Genomic DNA, 19,066 nt, shown 5'->3' with positions numbered 1-19,066 from the left:
CAAGTATTGTGTGCCTAAATGCACCAATAAGAATTCAAGAAATAATTAAATCACTAATAAATAATAAAAGGGTATAAGAGTAATCTACACTATAATTAATTATGGTAAAAGAAAACAAAATCAATCAATATCCCACTAATTTAGGTTATCAGTTTCATATAAGACCACCACCGATTCCCCCTACTTCTCTAAAAATCATCGTTCTAAACACAACTCCAAACCCCATGATTTCTAGTCAAGCATCCACACGCAAACGCTTCTATTCGTGATAACAGAAACACCACGAGTTAATCAACCTCTGAGGCGGAAAGTAGCGGATGCCGGTTTCTTGCTGCGGAGAGGAAACAGGAGAAGAAGGAAAATCGAAACAGCATCGACAGAGCCTCAAGAGGCCGTTGGTGGCCTTGTTGGTCGAAACACGAGTGTGGAGGGGGTGGCGGTTCACGTCTTCAACAACATCTTCGCAACACCGGTGGTGGAGGCAAAAGGCTGACAACGGTGGAGGAACTAAGAGGGGTGAAGATGGCGGCTGGGTAAACTCCGAATGGATGGTGGCGGCTAGAGAGAAGACGGGTTAGGGTTAAGGTATGGGAGCTCAGACCCGACAAGAGATCCATAAACAAAGAAGAAATACTCTCCAGATCAGTACCATACTTTTGATTCAGGGGAATTCAAGATGATGTCCGGAAATTACACAGCCATTGACAACCAGAATGTTTATGGATCTGTTCCTGTAAAACTTCTTCTCCTCTTCTTCAATTGCGTTTTCATCACTTCGATACTAGATTTGAACCCTAATTTATTCATTGGTAGTTGGTTTATATTGTAAGCATTAAGTAATTTGGTTGTTGGTTGTTGCAGATTCAACTCTCCAAACCTTTCCCCCATCTGGAACACAAGGCAAGATCTCAGGCGCTTCTGGACCTCCCCGCAATGCCGATGGTGTGTGTTTAAATTCTTGAAGCATCTTATTAGTTTTCAACTATCTACTGCAATTTAGTAACTTCAGTTAATGGATCTCATTTAGTTCAACTACATAGTTAAATCCATATAAAATTCATCAGATTTAGGGCTTAGATTACTAGCATTTTAAGTTTCTTCTGGATTTGAATGCATCATGACTTAGTTTATTCAAAACCATTCTGCAAGAATAGTTTATTCTTTAAGAATATTCAAAACCATTCTGCAAGAATAGTTTATTCTGTAAGAATATTTATTCATGTATTCTATTATAATGCATTGAATTGTTTAATTTTTGAAAATTGATTATCTTTTCTTTTTGGATTTAGGTTTTGAAGAGGCTAACATTGATGTGGAAAAGGAAGAAAACATATAGAACGAGAGTATATTATACCAGAATGTGTTATGCTACAATGTATAAAGTTTTGCTTAAAAATAATATTCTTTCAGAATAGATTAGTGTTTTTGTTAGATTTTGAGGTTTTTTTTATTTTTTCTTTCAGAATGTTGTTATTATTCAATGAATCACAATCATACAATGTAATTATTGTTATATTATTAGTTCAAGAAGTGATTTGTGTATTTTTTTCATAATGTATTTACTAGTTTATGTTTGGCATTCTGCCATTCTGACAGAATAAAATCGAAAAATATATTTACTAGTTTATGGTTCGCATTCTATCATTCTAACAGAATGAAATCGGATTTTTAAATTTGAATTAATTTAAAATATTCAAATTTAAAAAAAATAAAGGAATTAATCATCCCTAAAAATCCGAAAATTTCCTTTTTTAATATAGGTTAATTGACTAAAATGCCCTTACGTTGAAATTTGTGTGATTATATGGTACATGCTATCATATTCTACTATCATAGACCCTCAGATCATGACCTTTGATTATATTCCATCCGATGGTCCAGATCTGTGCATTCTGGCACACAATAGTTATTAAAACAAAATAACCTAACCCTATATATATATATATATATATATATATATATGTGTGTGTGTGTGTGTATAAGAACAATTTGTCTTACCATTAGTAGGTCTCATTCACGAAGCCGGTCTATAAGGGGGGTATAAGGTTACTGCCTATAAAATGGCAATTTAATGGGTGTCCACTCTCACACTCACCTACCGCTTCCTTGACTGGTGGAGGGTCATTAGTCGAACAGGTAGGACAAGTACTATAATTCTCCCTTCATTAAAAGTATTAATGATAAATATAAAGTAACTAAATGTTTTTATAATTCCCAATCTTAGTTACTTTAGGAAAATCTGAATAAGGTGCTAATCCATGAAATTACACTTTACACTTTTCTTAAGTCGGTTAGTGGAGCGTGTGTGGTTAACCGACACACTAGCTAGACTTAACAAGGTAGGGAAAGCATAACTTAATATTTGTCATAACATCGGTGGAGCACGTGTGGTTAACCGACACATCGATTGAGGGGTAAATATTAAGGGTACAAAGTAATTTACATGGTTACTTACACCTTGTTTTGTGATCCTCGGAATCCCAGTCACAAAACCTGAAGGATACACTCGTGATTGAAAAATGCCATTGAACAGTTCAATGAATCTCAAAAGATCTAGGAGTTTCAAATAAAAACCTAATTAATTATTTCATTTTTCATGGTGGACATTGGTGAATCGTCATTCACTTACCTTCAAATATTCTATAGCTTGGATTACGGCATCCCTCTTCCAAGTTATAAAATATTGTGTTGGGTCCTAGCCTTAATATTTCATATTGGGTGTTATATTAAGGACTTTAAATCAACTATCTTGAATATGTCCCAAAAGATGTCTAGTTCAGAAATCTATGATCTTCCCAAATCTCTTCGAACTTCACTTCCTCATCTCCTCCAATTATTCTCCCTAACCCACAAGTTCAAGGTCACTCAAGCCCTATTGGCAAGCAAAGTCTATGTGTGCTCACATCTTGGAGATAAAGTCACATATTGACAAGCCGGGAGAGTTGGGTGTCAAAGTCTTGAGAAAGTTGGATGTTCAATCACTTTCTATGCCACATAGTGAGTTCCTTTGGGACTAATATGGAACAGAGTATGACATGAACCTTAATGATCTTATCTATTTGCTTGGTGCTTCTTAATCAGCAATGATTAGGAGGACTAGTAAAGCAAATTTGATTAGAAGATCAACTTCCCAAACTTCCATGGACATTGACAATGGTAGATGGTAAAGGGGCATTGGTTGTGAAGCTGCCATATTTACCTGAAAGATCATAAGGATGGTAAAGTCAATAAGTTTGACTCTGCTTTAGGTAAAGTCCACTATCTAACTTTGTTAAGTTTCTATTATGAGGCTCTTATTACATGATGTGACTGGGTCACATGTTGATGTTTTAAGAATCAAAGGAAAGTTGAAGGAAACCTAAAGAAAGAGTATGTTGAATCTGACAGCAAAGATGGATTTCTATCACTTGATTGAAGATCGGATTCTTGAGCTACTCTTAGGAGTTTTGATAGATTACTAGAAGACATGTAATAACATAGTTTTCATTTAAAGTTGCACTGTAAGGAAAAGTTTTTTGCACATTTTATAAATAAATAAAAGTTTGTTTTACTTTATTTTATATCTCCTTGCAATGGCATTTATGAAAACTTGATGTTTGTATGTTTCTAGCAATATTGAAAATATGATTTTGACTCTTTCATTTGTGGTAGTGTCTAAATTTACCAAATAAGGAAAGCTTCTCATTATCCAAGTTTTCAGTTGGATAGAAACTTGGAATCATACAAGTTGTTCGGTATGATGAATGAGAGTCAAGTGAAGGACTAAGGGATCGATATGTGAGTCAAGTGAAGGACTAAGGGATCGAGTACACATTCTTGTGCACTGATCAAGTCCACCACAAAATATATATAAGACTATTCATCATGATTTACTAAAGATTAGTAAATATGGTTACACTTACAAGTTTAAGTGTAATTTTGATACATTGGAAAAATTTCGATGTATGGCAGAACGAATGAGAAGAATCATATTAGGCAGAAGGATAAAAGTTTCTCAAATCTGAAAAGATGGGAGAGTACTTTAGTATCATGTTATATGATCATCTTAATGATTAAGAGACCTTATCACAATTCATCCTCTAAGTGCATTCTGATAGCTAAGAAGAGGAGCTATGAATTGTTGAAGTGGTCAAATCAAGAAGATGATTCATAACTCATTCCAAAAACAATTCTTAGAGTCATACTATAAGATTGTAACTTGAGTGACATATCTTTAAGAAAGGTTTATTAACACTAGTCAAATGTAAGAGTAAAGTGTGTCCTACTCCTATACATTTGAAATTGGTAAGTTGTGACGTTTTGGATAAAACAAAGACCAACTAAGACCAATTGTGTGAAGTGTTTGTCTTGATAAAGAACCCAAAATATCTCTTGAATATTTGGAAAGTGAGTCTTATGTGTCAAGATAATAGTGGGAGTCTTAAAGATCCTGAAAGGATAATCAAGAATAAAAACCTGTAGTTTAACATAGCACACGACGTGAGGTTTATAACCTATTGTGTTGACATATTTCTATTTTTGCACCCATTCCAGTTAAAGTTGTCTTTTCATATGAGTTCTTAGACTTCTCAATTGGTTGAATAACAACTTGGAAGCAATGGCAGGCCCTTGAGCTGCCATGTGGCAAGAAATTAAGATTGAGTTCAGTCCATATGAGTTTAGATTTGTCATTATCCTTGTCTTGTGACTATGGTTTTGACATTTCACATGGATAAAAACACATGCACCATAAAATCTAAGGGTCATAAGGTTTCTCTTCGATTCATGAAAATGATGTTGAGGAAACACTTCCACCAAGCAGATGGAAAAAGGTCTAAACAATTGAGACTATGATTACGACATCCCTTTTCATAGTTCTAAAATTGTTTAGACACACATGCATGCTATCTAAGAAAAGGTGTATGATTTTGATAAAGTTTTTATCAAAGCGTCTCGTATAAGAAATCTGAACTTTAGAAAGAAAGTCAATAAAGTATTGATTTCTAGAAGTCAAACTGATTTCTGAGTACATGTCAAAGCTAGTGGGAGCGTAAGTGTTATTGCTAATAATCATCATGTTAGTGGGAGCATGATAATTATGATAAATGTTGCAAGTTAGCAATGTTAATTATAGAAAACAAAAGTTTCAATTCGTGTAGTTGCAGGGGTTGAAATGTTGTTTTGCTATAATTAAGGGAGAAGCAATCATACTTCATCTCAAATCTATAAGCTTAGATCGTGAGGTTTTAATAATATTTAGTCAAGGATATATATATATATATATATATATATATATATATATATATATATATATATATATATATATATGAATTTTATGTTGGAATGGCTCAACATAAGGAAATTCTATATATATGGGTCTATTATTTGCATTCTAAAATTCGATTATGATTACGGGAATCCTTTTTCATAATCCGAATTATGAGAACTTGGCAAATAGAAATATTGTAGCAAAAGACTGGTCTAGAATCATGTCCTTATGTAAGAAATCATGAATCGTGTCCCATATGCTTCGGATATAGGATCAATTGCATGTGCTATAATATTCATCCTTTCCAAAATTTTCCAAATGCCTCAGGCATTAAGAAGGGAAAAGTCTAGAGTTGGATATGACTAAAAGGATTAAGCAATTGTCGAGGACAACCTATGGTTTACCAAAGATTGGTTGCTCAGGGACAATTGGAAGTATAATGTTAATCTTTGGAAGGACCATATTGACATATTCTGAAAAGAGGCAACTCTTGTTTAGAAGTGATAGTCAAAATGGGAATATGGGAAGGTGGAAGTTGTTCAATAAATCTGTGTAAGATTAGGAAACATAATGCAAGAAGGATGTTTCCAAGGAGTTGATCTCCTTTGGAATGCTCTGTAATGTTTGTTGTCAAGTCTTTGTGACTATGTGCACAATCATTACAAGAGGATCAATGCACATAAGTTTAGAATCAAATAGCTTTCAGTAAATGGCATTAATTTGAAATTCCTGCATTTGCGGTAAGGATTCGGGACTGTGAAATGAGAATCATTGGAGTTATGTGCAATCGATCTATTTCACAAAGTAAAGATCATAGACAAACTTAGTATACATACTTGGTGTATGGCATGACTAGTGTTTAGAAAAACATAGTGTACATGCTTGGATCATGGGACAACTATTGTTTTAATTCAAGTATAAAGTTGATAGTTTGAAACAGCATGCAATGAATGATGGGTAATCAATATGGTGATAAATAAAAGGTGTTTTATTTATATTCATAAGTTCTGAGACCATATTGGATTCGATTATTCTTGTGTTTCACTTTGCATGTTTTGAATTTTAGAATAACTAGGTTGTTCTTCCTGAATGACTAAGTTATTCAAACCATCCACAGTCGGTCACATGTTGGAAGTAGATATGAATCAAGACTGTCATGGGTTGGCTTGTAGAGGTCTAAGATGTTGGACATAGTGGTGCTACAACACTCATGAGTGCTCATAAGCTCTGAGTATTCGATTCAACCCACGCTGATTGAAATCACTTCATGGATTTTATCACGAGTGATCATGAGATGATAGTATCTTATATTCTTCAAACCTTGAGTGAGTTGTTACTATGAGTTGGTTATACATTGATTGCACGAAACCACATTGGTAACTCGATGTTATAAAACCTGCCTTTGTGTATGATTCAACAAGTAGTAGAACAATCTATATGAGTCGAAGTTTATCCATTCCTTTTACCTTCGGGATAAAAGTGATATCTGTAGGTCCCTCGATGATTTAATGATGACACTTGTGAGTGCTTGGCCAAGCCAGGACAGGTTTGATTTATTCAATCTGTCAGTCGTCATAAATCGAAAATCAGGAAACAACAAATGGACAGAGAGAATGATTTATAATCCATGTCTCAGTCCAAATGATATCTAGAATGGAGGAATATATGATCCCTTATCTAATGGACAAGTTATTGACAAAGGTCAGAGTTCATCGGCAAGGTCAGAGTTCGACAGAAGCTTTTAAGAGCTACGATTGCTATTCGGGTTATGAAGTCATACTTGCAATAATAGTTTTAGACTTATCCAAGTGGGAGATTGTTGGAGTAATGTCTAAGTCCATAACTATAATTGGTAAGACTTGAGCCTATGTGACAACCCGAAATTTCCTTTCTGTACAAACCATTTGAAGCCAATAGAAGTAGAACAGTTACAGTGAAATTCTAGACTTTGGGTATAAGTTTGACAGTTTTTTAGGATTTACACTTAAGGAGATATCAGGAGAGTGGATGCACTAGGGTTTAGTGCAGCACTGTTATTCCAAAACTCTAGGATATTAGGGTTCAATTCCGGAATAAAAATATTTTCTGCCAAAAAAATCCCAGGACTATAATTCATTAATTACATTTCCAATTAGAGAAAATCCAAATTCTCTCTCACGGATCTTCGGGTTTTCATCCCAAATCGTGAGTACTTCTATCTAGTTGTATTATATAGCTTAGATTGTGTTTAATAACATCAAAATCATGTCAAAACACTAAGATCTGTGAGTTTACCGCCCAAGAACACCTTGGGGAGTAAACTCCTTTTTAAGGGCCAAAGTGTGCCCAATGTCCCTCAAAGCCTAGGAACTCAACCTAGGACCTACCATGACATGTTTAGACCACAAAATCATTAAGAAACAAAGGGTGAAAGTGAGTTCACGGCCAAGGAAGTTCTTGGGCCGTGAACTCCATTTTTAGATGCCAAAACACCCTAAAAACCTTCCTTAGGCCAAGAGACTAATTTAGACATGTACCCTAATGAGTGTAGGACTTGAAAACCACCTTAGAGCACCAAGAGTAAGGTGTTCACGACCCAAGAAGTTCCAGGGCCGTGAACTCCAAACAATAGTGCCAAATGGTGCTATAAACTCTCCTAAAGCCTTGGACGATTTACTTGATTTATTCTTGGATATATTAGAGACTTGAAAACACCACAAACACCCTCCCAAGGGAGATTACGACCGTAATCTCCATGGGATTTGGTCCATGGGCCGTGAACTCCTCAAAGGAGTTAAAAAGAAGCCCTAACACTTGCTTAAACCTAGAAGCACTTCACCACTTGAGTTGTAATAATTTTAAGCTTCATTTAGGGACCCTATAGAGAGTTTAAGGCCAAGAGTTTACTCCTTTGGGCCGTAAACTCCAACACACATGGTCTTTTGACCATGAACTCCCATAAGAGGTCTTGCACTCCTTTTTTGCAACCCATTAGCCTCCTAGCACTTGACCAAAGTGTTTTCCTCGCACTAGGATGCTTATACATGTTTAGTTAGTGTTATAATCACTAATTGTTTATATACATATGTCTTCATATGTAATTAGGACCATTGTGTGTTTCGAAAGTCTTCACTTGACACCTAGCAGTCCTACCTCTTCATTTTATCCGTGCCACTTACAACAGGTGAGTTCATACCCCTTAATCAATGTTTTAATTATTTTTAAATGTTTTATGGGGGGGGATACAAGTAGAATTATGCTAATTATTATATCAATCACATGTGATTAATAAGAAGCATTCAAATGATTGGCTACTCATTAGCCGTTTTACCAAACAGTTTACTTCAAATGTTTTTCATAAACACTTTATGTGTTTAAAACTCCTTATTACACTGTACATTTTACTCTGTATGTTTCATTTCAAACTCATTTACAATTGTGTTTCAAACAAATGTTTCTTTATACTAAACTGTTTTATCAAACCCATGCCTTCAAACCGTTTTATAGATTGACATCAAGTCGATCTTTTCTTAGATAATAATTTTGTTCAAAGGTTTTACAAAACTTATTTTATGCTTTTATATTATAAATTGCATGCCTATATATGTATAGTTATATGAGGAATGTTTAAAAGACTTAGGAAGGCTATCCACCCTATTCCCTTTTCGTGCTTGAGATGTGGTCTGGTGGGATATCGGGTATTCGTCCGAAGGTCGTCTAATATTAGTTATATATCATATGTACAAATATAGTCATACCTGATTTGGAGTAGTTCTAGCTTTTGATATACTAGGACCTTCTCTGCACGAATCGGGGACTTTTGTTGGGACAATCGAGCAAACTCCACTGAATTTTCTGAAATTAGATTCTTGTGGTTTTCAGGTTCGCTTTTCACAAATTCTGAGCAGCCAATCGTGTCCTCTACAAAAATTTCACTCAGATTGTCATCCTCATTAAGCTCAGATGCATTTTCAACATCAATTTTGTTTTCTGAGCTCAAGTTGGAGTTTAAGGAGTCAAATTTTTGTATGGTTTCGGTTCTCAGTTTCAGTCTAACATTTTCATCCAAAAGGTTTTTAAGCATGTCCTTATGGTCCTTGCATTTAATGAAAGATTCTATTTTGTCCAGTCCATACATATAGGTCGGATTAACGTCCTCAGATGATATCACACTCTCACAATTATACGCTTCGACATCAATTTCATCCTCCTTAAACTCAAGGAAGGGCAAAATCATGCGATGGATCTTTTGTCCTATTTCACAATCCAAATGAAGCTGTGTAATATTAGAGTAAAGACGTTTAGCAATCAGACAAAACACATTTCGCTGTTTCAAAAGCTTTAAATTGTCTCTTTGTAAATAAATGTTTTCATCTTTTATTTTGATTAATTCCGACTCCTTCAGTTCGATCCACATGCGCTGTTCCTCACTCTTCGAAGACACCCTGCTTAATTGATCAGTTAGGTTAGAATTGGTGACTCGAGTTTGAGTTAAACTACTATCTAGATGAGAGATTCTTGAATTAACACTTTTTAGTTCCTTTTCATATGAGCATTGTGGGACTTTAAATGAGACAAAAACCGATTGTACCTTCTTAATCAGTTCATCGAGCTCGTTGAACTGCACGCTGAGCGGTTTGGCTGTAAAGCACATATCCTGTTGCTCCTTCGGTTCATTACTCCCACCATCAGTGTTGTATCCCCTCATCTGAGATACGTCAGACATCATCAAGCACCTTCGTCCACTGCTTTCCTCTTTTGCCACACAAGCCTTTCCATGAGAAGGCTTCCTCACTTCATCATCTTCAGAGTCGGTTGACCAAACCTCCACGCCACCGAACTCATCATTAGCAACCGAACCCTGCACAATTAGAGCATTCATAGAAGGGTTAGCGGTAGATTTCTTCTTCCTGATCTCATCAAGCTTTATCTGCAGCAAAGCTTCTTCATCCTTTTCCTCATCCTTTTCAGCTATCTTTTTGAGGACACAATCCTTTGCGTAGTGGTTCTTTCCTCCACAATAGTAGCAGCTTACTCCAGAATCACCTTCTGCCTTCGATTCCTTCTTAGACTCTTCAACCTTCGGTTCATCTTTAACTTTTTCAGAACTATAACTCCCCTGCCAGTTTCGGTTTTTGTTAGTGGGGAATCTCTTTTTGATGAACCTCTTGGGGTTCGACACCATCATAGCAAAGTCCTCAGAAGTGAGGTCATAGTCCTCCAAATTGAGGTCTTCGTCCTCCATCACAGCTTTACTTTTGGATAGGAGGGCCAACGAACCAAGGCTTGAAACCACATTCTTCTCCTGCAACACGATCTTCTCCTGAGATTTGAGAATGCCCACCAGTTTCGCCAATGAATATGATTTAAATTGCTCGTGGTCTTTAACTGTGGACACAACTGCTCTCCACTCTGATCTGAGACCATTTAAGAACGTAACCTTCTGCTCAATAAGCTTCCTTTCGATGTCATGTTTGATCAGCTTGCTGAGAAGATGATTGAAGCGATCGAACGTTTGGGTCACAGTTTCTTCGGCTCCTTGCTTGAATTCACCAAACTCGGACAAGAGTAAGGTTTGAATTGAGTGTTCAAGGTCTTCGTCTGTAGAGTACAATTCACGTAGCCTGTCCCAAATCTCTTTTGCCGTCGTACATGAACTCACCAGCCTGAAAGTATCGGGCTGAAGGGCGAATCTGATCAATCTTAATGCCTTGATATTGCACTGAAATTTATCTTTTTCATCTTGCGCAATATCTTTAACATCTTTCAGAAGATCATTGTACTCCTTTTGAGTTTTAATAATCCTTGAAGTTGCAGAATGAGAAAACGGTCCAGAAACAATTGCTTCCCAGATGAGGTATCCATTATCCTCAGATCCTATAACATAATCTTCAAAGTGATGCGCCCAGACTTCATAATCATGGGTGTATAGGATGGGAATCTTCGTGGTTGATCCAATGCTGTTCGAAATATTAATGGGATTCGATTGCGACTCGTCCATTATGATCGAATAACCTGTTCAAAGATCAGACTTGTAATAAATCAAATTAGGGCAAAACAATAAATATCGAGATACGTCAATAATGAGATGACGGCTCAATAAATATCAATAATTGCGGAATAACCCTAATCGAAACCTTTTTCACAGAAAAGAAGTGTATCGATTACACAGCCTCCTGCTCTGATACCAATTGTTAAGTTTAAAACTAAACTTGAAGATCGATTAGATCAATAAAACAGGTAAAGAAATAAATAAGTAAACAGCAAGAACACTCGAATGAATCAAACGTGTCGAATGATTATAAAACAATCCTCAGAAGAGCTCGATAAAGAACATCAACTGTAGAGGATTAAAGGGTTTACAGGAACGATAAAGAAATCTGCAAAGCTATCGTAATTCTATCAATCGTATTCTGGATCGTTAACCTAATATGCATGCAAGCATATTATTATATACTAAACCCTACAGCTCACGGTTGGACAGGCCCAAACCGGAGATCAAAATATTGGACTAATAACCGAGCCCAATGACGCAATACAAAAACTAATCTGCTACCCAACATATATAAAATACTTCTTATCTATGTGTAAGCTGAAAGTAACTATGCACTCACCTGAGAAGGTGGTGACTCGGTACTCGGACAGCGCTTCGTTTACTTTAAAATAAATTCCTTTGACAAAACCTAGTATTATCACCACTAGATTTTAGTCTAGTATTACCGTGACTAATTATTAGTCTTATTATTATTATTATTATTATTATTATTATTATTATATAAGCGTTTAAACAATACTTTCCAACTACTATGTACAGACAGGGGCTAGACATAAAACACCAGAGGGCAGGACCATTTTGGCGTATAGCACTTCTAAAATCCAACAACCCTATGCGGCCCTTTAAACCAGATTCCCCGTACCGCGAGTAGTTAAAAGATATTATAACGACACTTATATAAGTCATAATAATAGCTCAAATATTTATTATAAATTTATAATAACAATACTAATTTTAAATATAAACTATATTTAAAATAGGGTAAGCATAACTTACTTTCAAGGGAATTTTAGCTAGGAGTAGGGCTCTGCAGGGGCAGAACTTCGTCGCTGAATCTTTCTAAGAAAGATTCGTGCAGCGCTTCAGCGCTCACCTTACTATACTAAAACTACAGAAAGAGAAGTCGAATCACGAGGGACCGAAATGCTCGGGGGATAAGGAGAGAAAAACTCTTGAATCAAGAGAATGGTGCAAGAAATATGAGAGCCCAAGGCTCTTATTTATACTAATTGAATTTTCAAAAACTACCCTCCATAATGATTTAATGACCTTTTAGTTATATAAACAACTAAACACCCCTCTATAATACTATTTTAAATGGACTTAATGATATTTGTACTAAACTAATGTCGAAAGAACTCAACATTAGTCTTATAATGACCGCATCGTCGATACCTTTCTAATGATATATACATATGTATATATATGTGTGCGTATACATGATTTATACTTTATTTTAATACGTAAATATGATATTATAATTTGTAACTCGTTCATACGAACTCCGTTTTTGACGTTCTTTATATCCACGCGTAGGTGGAGACGTACTCTACAACTTTTGTTTAGACTCCGTCGGCTAATTTTGACTTTATTTTTAAAGTTATATTTTTAACAGGCCGGGACAGGATTGGTCCGTTAAAATCCTCATAACTTCTTCATCCGACATCCGTTTTCGCCAATCTTTTTGTCGTTACGCTACTCTCAACGAGATCTTCAATTCTCGTTTAGGTCGTGTCGGCTAAAAATCACTCGATCTAATATTCGAATTTCGGGCTGTACACTACTAACTCGAAACTTCGAAAAATCATAACTTCTTCATACGAAGTCAGATTTGGGCGTTCTTTTTATCGATGTTCTTAGTTTAACATATTCTACGACTTTCGTTTAGATTGCTAAGGCTTAATCTCACTCTATCATAAATTCACTATTTACGCTTCCCGGTACCGTGTTGGTTCTGACACGAAACTTCGACGGGTCATAACTTCTTCGTTATAACTCGGATTTCGGCGTTCTTTATATGTACGGAAACCTTGTGACATATTCTACAACTTGGTTAAGATTATTTATTCTAAATAATCTTTTTGTCGAAAAGTCGTTTTCGACCCCTATTGCCTCTAAATTGACTAGCCCGGATCTGCGGGCGTTACACTAGGGTATATTAGAAAATGGGGAACATGTTGTAGTGCAGCTATAATCGAACCATTTAGAGGTTGTCTGTAGATCTCACTGCTTAATTTAAGTGGACAACAATACCCGTGGTCGTCGTCAACTAAATAGTTTATTTATAAAAGTTTGTCAATATTCTTCGTGTTTAAGTGGACCACAATACAAGCAATTGACCAGATCTATTCCTGAAGGCAAAGGTACTGATAAACAAGTTCAGGCTGTCTCATAACTTTGATCCCAAATATTTTTCTTTTTGTTAAATTTGTTCATAGTTTTCCTCTATGCACAAATTTAGGGGGAGAATTAAAAAAAAAATAAAAAAAAACAAACAAAAATCAAAAAAATTCAAAATAAAAAAATAGTGTTATACTCTGCTTTATTTCTTGTTCAAGAAAATCAAAAATCCAAAGATATTTTTGTTTATGTTTTATTTTTTTCAAAAAATATGAAAAACCCAAAAATATTGTGTGCTAAATTTTCTTTTAGTTTTGTTTTGTCTTGAAAAGTGAATTCAGGTGAAGATGAAACTCATGGAGTTTGTGTCGAAGATTTCTAAGCCAGGGCTTCATCTGTGATCATCGAAGAATTCTCATTAGAAGGAGCAAAAAATGAAGATTATTCTTTCAACATTCAATTTTTTCTACCCAAGAAGCAAGGTAAAGCTGAAATTGAAGATTATGTGACGGATTGCATTAAAGCCTCCTCAATCAGTCTGCTGCTATCTTAAACCTGCTGAAGTGATACAAAATATTTGCTCTCTCTGATGTTCTCTCTGAAGATTCTCAAGCTGAAAGCGCTATCTTTCAAGAATCAGTACTTTAAGCCTCCTCACCCAATGTGTGTTCAGAGTCAAATCTTGAAGAAAAGCTCAAGTGCTCAAGATGAAGTCATTCTTTGAAGATTCATCAAGTTCATCTTGAAGTTGTGAAGAATTTGAAGATAAATGTTGAAGCTAAGCTCTCAATGAAGATTAACAAGAAAAGCCAGCTAGGTTTTAGGGGGAGCTTGTTGGGTCATTTAGAAAAGAAAGTTATAAACCAAGGGGGAGATTGTTGGGTCAAAAATATGGTTTATACTTTACTTTTATAGGAAAATGTATTTTTGTGTCTTGGACCATAAACAACTTGGTGTTTACGGCCGTATACGTGTTTACGGTTGAGTTTACGGCCGTAAACCTATTTACGACCCAAGTTCTCCGACCCTTGTTCCCTTTGTATATATATATATATATATATATATATATATATATATATATATATATATATATAGTTGTTAGGGTGAGGAGTGGAGGTTGATGAACAAGAAGGAGTGTACGGCCTAGAGAGAAAGAGAAGAACAAGTGTGTGTTAGTGTGTGTGAATCTCTTGTATCCGGATCATCATTCTATTTATCAATACATTGAGATTCATATTATTCTTGTTCTCCTTCTCTTCTATTTTGATCTCGCATCATCCGTTTTATTGGGATTCCACACCATCAAACGGATCTGATTGATACACAAGCATTTTGGGGACTTACACAGAGACCAGGAGCTTTTGACCACGAATGACGAAAGTTACGAGTCATTTGTAGATTTGATTTAAGTATGTCAATAGAATTATGCAAAACATCTATCTTAGCATTGAGACGTTCGTTATCAGTAATCAATACATTTCTTTCGGAATAGGTGATTTCACATTTGTCTTTTAAAATGATACATTCATTATTTGACATTACAAGCTCATGCTCTAAAGACTCGATTTATAACTTTTTATCCTCAAAACGTAACCTATGATGATTTAATTCACACTCCTGCTTCTCACTGGCTTCTATGGCTAACTCAAAGGCTTTATAGATGGTGCTCATATTTATTTGGATCTGGGTTTGGTAAGGTTCACAAACAGACAAATAAAAGTTATTATCAGTAATCATAGATTTTACCTGCTGAACGATGCTTCCACCAGGTGGATCGTTGGTGGCAATGTAGCAGTAGTGTGGTTCAACAACATCATATTCATCTTTAGACCTATAGGACCAATATCCTTCATCAAATTGAATAGTTTGTCTCTCCATCAAGCACATGTTTCTGTTGGATTAGTGTCTAAGCCCATAACTAAATTTGGTATATATTTGACCCGGTTGTGCATGGTCCCTTTGGGTTACCTTCACCAAACCAACTTGACAAGGTAATTGAAGGAGAGAGACAAAATATTATGGTTATTAATATATTATAAGAATAATATATTAAAGGAGAAATCAAATTTTTTTAATTAGTATTGGTCATAAATTAATTAGGAATTAATTTGGTGACTAAAAGAGATTAATTAAATAAAGGGGCATAAACTGTCAAATGTATGATAGTTGAGTTTTGGGCTGGGAAACCTAATGAACTTAAGGGGAACGAAATTATGATGGGGATCCATCATATTTTTGTCCAAGGCCTTATTCCAGAAGGTTCCTTGGGCTGCTTGGTGACTAAGCTGTCCATTAGGGTTTACACTGAAACCCTAGCAGCCTGGAGTATAAATAAGACCCCTACGCTATGGAAATCGGCTACACTTGATTCCAAGAGAACCCTAGGGCCGATTTTAGCATCTCTCACCCTCTATCATATTTCCTTCTTGCTTGTGGGTTTTGTGAACCATTAGAGGAGTTACAATTGTGACTCTAAGCTCAAGATCAAGAAGACTACAAGGATTTCAAGTTATTTGAAAGAGGTAAACATTTAGATCTGTTCTTATGATGTTATTTTCGAATTATATATGATAGATATAGGGTTGCAAGTCTTGGATTCAAAGCATGTACAATAGAGAAACCTAGATCCAAGCATTAGGGTTTATATGAGCATATAGGATTGTTCTTATGCATAAAACTCATCAGTGGTATCAAAGCCTTGATTGGTTTCAATTGTATGTGATACTTTAACTGTTTGGTTGCTAAAAATCGTTTTTTATGCCAACTGTTTGATGAACTCGACGAGTTCCAAAGTGGACTCGACGAGTTTTGACGTCAGATAAAAAGATTTTCGGGATTTTGTTGCTGTTTTGTCATGGAATTAATGCCTAAATCGTTTTAGAAAGATAAAATCCGAATTTTATATTATTTGCATGATTATCCCAGCCAAAACAATAGATAATTTCAAATCTTTTAAATATTAGTTGTTTATATGATAAATATGAATTATTTAAATTATTTTGTAATTATCTTATGTGTAAAATTTGATTAGATCAAATATAGATAATTATGAAATTAATTGTTTAATTTAAATTATTTTTTATTTGACCCCTTTTGTTTCGAATAATTCAAAACTTGCCCTCAAGTTTTGAAATTTGAATTTTGTGATTAAAAGTTTAATTTTGAATAATTTAAATTTCAAACCCTTAGAATTTTACAAGTTTAAAATTCAACCCTATACTATTATATTATTACAAGCTTAATTAATATATATATATATATATATATATATGTATGTATGTATAACTTAAAATGTTAGTCTTACCGTTAGTATGCCTCATTCACGAAGTCAGTCTATAAGGTAGGTATAAGGTTGCTGCCTATAAAATGGCGCTTAATGGGTGTACAGTCACACCCACCGCTTGCTTGACTGGTGGAGGGTCGTTAGCCGAACGGGTAGGATAGGGCAATCCTCTTCTCATTAAAAGTGTAATGTAAGATACAAAGTAACTACATATTTTTCAAATTCCCAATCTTAGTTACTTTAGGGTATAAAGTGAAATATGATGCTAATCCATGGAATTGCACTTTGTACCCTTGTCAATTGTTGGTGGAGTGTGTGAGGTTAATCGACACACTAATTTGGGAATGACATTGGTAGCGAAGGGTGAGTCGATGATTGTCATAGATCAATGGAGCGTGTGTGGTTTACCGACACATTGATTAGGTGATAAAGACATTGAGTGCACCATGTTGATTCGCATGGTTATTCAAAACTTGTTTGCGATCCTCAGTATCCCAGTCATAAATTTGAAGTGCATATCGAGATTTAAACATGCCATTGAAAAGTTCAATGAATCTCAAAGATCTAGGAGTTTTCAATACATTCAAAACTTAAATTTCTTTTTTCGTTTTTAATGGTGAGAATTAGTGAATCATCATTCACTTACCTTCAAATTATTTACTTTTAGAGTATGGCATCCCTTTCTAAGTTGTAAATAATGTTGTTCGGTCCTAGCCTTGGGTATTTAATTGGGGACTCATTTCTAATCAAACTTTGTTCCTTTCTTTTTCAGATGTCTGCAAACAACAACAAGAACGCTTCTGGGTCATTCTCATTGATGAACCTATGTCAAAATGTGACATTTGATGGGTCAAACTTCAACGAGTGGATGAGGTACATTCTTATGATCACACGCTATGAGGACAAAGAATATGTCCTTGATGAAAAGCTTGAAAAGATCATCCCAGATGTTGCTACTCCTGAAGAGTTGGCCGCCTTTGAGGCCGACGAGCGTGATGCTATGAAAGTTCATTGCATCATGTTGGCCACCATGAACGTTGAACTCCAAAAGTCCTATGAGGACATATATCCATATGAAATGCATCATGATTTGTTGGACATGTATCACCATAGCGTGAGGCAAGTGCGCTATGAGATCATTACTAACATGATCACTGCTAAGGGGGAGTGGAGAATCCCTAACCTCTCATTTGCAGAAAATGCAGAGGTATGTTGATCGTCTTCTCAAACTTAATGTTAAGTTTGATGAGGATTTGGCTATCGACATAGTCCTCCACTCCTTGCCATCTTGCTACAACCAATTCAGAATGACCGACCACATGAACAAGGAGGAGGTCTCCTTGAGCAAGCTCCAAGGACTCTGGAGGACTGCTGAGAGCAACCTCAAAGGCAAATCTGTTGCATCATCCCCTGCTGTGGCCGCTCCTGTGATGGCAATAGGTCAAGGAAATGGTAAAACGAGGAAGGCTCCATGTAAGAGCCACCAAAAGGGGAAGCCCCGTGATGGTTCATCCTCAAGTGGGACCAAAGCTGGCCGCGCTAAACCCTCCTCCGATCCCAAGGAAGCAGAGTGCTTCTATTACCATGAAAAGGGCCATTGGAAACGAAGTTGCCCGAAGTATCTGCAAGATATAAGGGATGGGAAGATTAAGCCCACCTTTTCAGGTGTGTATTCTATTAATCTAATAACTCATCATTTGCTACTTCATGGGTTCTTGATACAGGGTGTGGATTCCACATTTGTTCTGATATGCAGGGCCTAAAAAGAAGTAGGGAAGTGGAACATGGAAAGATGAAGCTGATTATGGGAAACAGAAGATCATCACCTGTGACCAAAGTCGAAGTTTATTCTTTAGTGTTGAGTAATGGGTTATGGATAGATTTAAACAATTGTTGTTATTCTCCACATATGGAAAGAAACATTATTTCATTTCATGGATTGTTTAGACAATGTTTCAGATACTCTTTTGATAATAGAAATGGTTCTATTAATGTTTATTTAAATGGTGTCTTTTATTTCAATGCACTACCTTGTAATGGGATTTATGAATCTGTGATGATTGTTGATAATTTAGGAAATGATGTTTTGAATATTGATTCGTCTAATAGCCTAGATAATCATGCTTGTGGCATTGTCGCCTTGGCCATGTCAACAAGAAAC

This window comes from Lactuca serriola, chromosome 8 (genome assembly GCF_051521515.1).
Source record: "Lactuca serriola cultivar US96UC23 chromosome 8, Lser_US96UC23_V15, whole genome shotgun sequence".
In the NCBI taxonomy this organism is placed as follows: Eukaryota; Viridiplantae; Streptophyta; class Magnoliopsida; order Asterales; family Asteraceae; genus Lactuca; species Lactuca serriola.
This window is presented reverse-complemented; position numbering follows the sequence as displayed.